Source organism: Suricata suricatta, chromosome 8, assembly GCF_006229205.1.
Source record: "Suricata suricatta isolate VVHF042 chromosome 8, meerkat_22Aug2017_6uvM2_HiC, whole genome shotgun sequence".
In the NCBI taxonomy this organism is placed as follows: domain Eukaryota; kingdom Metazoa; phylum Chordata; class Mammalia; order Carnivora; family Herpestidae; genus Suricata; species Suricata suricatta.
In genome coordinates, this window is record NC_043707.1 from 41,371,698 (window position 1) to 41,374,181 (window position 2,484).

The window sequence follows — 2,484 nt, forward strand, 5'->3', positions numbered from 1 at the left end:
GGTCTCTGAGTAGGGGGTTGGTGTCGGCGCAAGATCTAGAAGAAAGAAGACAGACAACGTGAATGGTGGTAATACCACACTTTACTAAGGAAGTCAGTGTCTTATATACCATAGGTGATTACATTTTTTCTTATTGATTACTTAGTTTATGGTCCTTGAAGAAAAGACATGCTCCGGAAAGGATCATTTTTATCAGGGAAGAGAGGACAGGAGGAAAAAACAGGAACATATAAATCACTACAAGGAAGGGTTTCCTTAACAGGAGTCTGTCTCTATACACAAGATAAGCCTAAAGAATTTTCTTTGAGGAGTTTCACATTCCTTCAAGGCCCTTCAGCAGTTATTTATGGGCAAGACGCTTATCCTTCAAGAAGTAAATCTTTGACAGAGGATTGTGTTTACTCCCAACAGCAGGCAATGAGCTAGAAACAAAAACAAAGTAAGGGAAGGTTGGCTTTACTGATTGACCCACGTTGATTCAAAGCCTAAAAGTATACGCCTCTTTGCAAAGCAAAGAGAAAATCAGACAGGAGAAAGAGAAGCCACATGTGCGGCCCGGGAGGCCAAATGTTGTTTCACAGTCTTTCGACTTGTTCTGCAACTTCCCAAATAGTTCACCTGCGCGCCCGGAGGCATAGCCAGTCACGGTCACTATATAGACTCTCCTGTGCCCCGGAGGCATTGCTGTCAACGGTCGCTATGCCGGAGGTTTTTTGGCCTATTGGGTCCCAACAATGGGACAGTCAAGCATTTCAAGATTATGGTGATTCCAACAAGCATGGTGGGGTTTCCCCTTCTCAGTGCAGAGCTCTGGAATCGCGGGAAATGGTCCTCTGCTGCTGCAGACAAATGGCGCAGCTCTCGCGGATTTCTACCACTCTCCACAACCTTATGAGACACTGCTGTGCGGGATTGGAACCGAGATTGCTACAAGTACAACGCAGAGCAGTACACGCTGATTGCACCATGACCAAGAGCCATGAGTCGGCTTGCAAATTCCTGCATTAGGTCGTTCTAAAAGCCTTCATTATACTTTCCTGCCTTCCCCTCTCCCCCGACCTCAATAGAGCTACAAGTCTAGGCGCTTTTCGTTCTTTGCTGTTCTTTTTTCCTTCCTTCTCCAAAAGAACCGTTCTCTTCTCTCCTGCCAGGCCACCTGGGAGGTCTTGTTGACCTGGTACGTGCCTCCGCAGCTCCTCTGCCACCTCTTTGCGCCTCCCTTTGGTCTCTGCGGGGGTGTCGGTCCCCGACCAGGCCGACCGCCACCCACGACCCTGAGCACGCTCGCCGCCCGCGGCGCGCGCTTCCTACCTAGTTCCCGTTGCTGCTGCCGCGGATGTGGCTCAATTAGCTGGATCCGTTTGCAGCGTTAGAAAAACAAATTTCCGCTTTGAGAAAGCTTTTCATGATTTCCATTCCCGGAGATCTTCAGTTCATCGAGGGCCTAAAAGCTAAAGACGCCAAAGTAATTCACAAGTCCCAGAAGAGCGTCCTGGTGACTGTCCTCGGCGTGGGGCCACTAGAACGACCATCGGACACGACCCCCTGCTGGGCAGAGGAACCCACAGAAAAGTGGAAGCACCCTACCAGTCTCGAAGGTATCCCCGAATGGTGGGCTCTCCTGAGCAATTACGCCCTTTCTGCTTCCTGCAGCCCGCACAGCCGACCGGGGTCAGGGGCGCAGCGGGGATGAAGGGCGGTCTGGTGAAGGCGGAGAGGTGGGAAGCGTCACCAGGCGAGCCCACTGAACGTGAACCTGCCCTTGGGCCCCACTCGCCTCGGCCCCGGGGAAGCCGGCACTGAGGCGGGTGGAGAGCAAGGCAGGGCGGGGCCCCTGGCCCGCCCTTTGGTCTTCAGAATCGCGCACTCACGGTTTTCACGCAATGAAAACGCTTTGCCGTTTCTTCTCCGGCATTCCGAGGTCTTGAGGCTTGTTACCAGGTCTAGAGGGCGGCCGGTCCCCGACGTTAGAAGGTACTTAGGAGCCAAGAAGAAGGACAGGGGGAACTAAACGTGTGTCTCTGTGGCGCAATCGGTTAGCGCGTTCGGCTGTTAACCGAGAGGTTGGTGGTTCGAGCCCACCCAGGGACGGACTGCTTCGGTTTTAACTCAGTTCCACCTGTTTCCTGCTATTTGTCACCCGCACATTTCCTCAGGTAACACACACATCACTGGATTCTGGGTCCTATCCACCTCCCACCTCCCCAACCTCCTCCTCTGACAGTATCTGCTAGCTTATCAGCTTCTTGCCTCTACGGTGGGAACTTCTCAGAAGAACCCAAGTTCTAGGGCGGTGAAACCATTTATTCCACCCCGAGAGACTGGATGAGCAAGTTATACTTTCTGTGACTCCAGTTTTGATGCTGTTGTTAATTTCTAAACATGTTTGCCTTCATCGTTCAAAATTGCTTGCTTTGGGAAAATTGTTCTAGGGGAGCTGACCTTTTTAAATAAATACTAAGATGTCATTTTTTTAGAGCAGTT

General features: G+C 51.3%; 1 long non-coding RNA gene and 1 other non-coding gene across 2 annotated transcripts in view; both read left to right on the forward strand.

Moving 5' to 3' along the window:
• Positions 1-2,484, forward strand: part of LOC115298634 — a 19,736-nt gene that overhangs the window by 10,114 nt on the left and 7,138 nt on the right. The window lies entirely within an intron of this gene.
• Positions 2,018-2,091, forward strand: TRNAN-GUU. Its single transcript has one exon. It is a non-coding gene; the product is annotated as a tRNA-Asn (tRNA).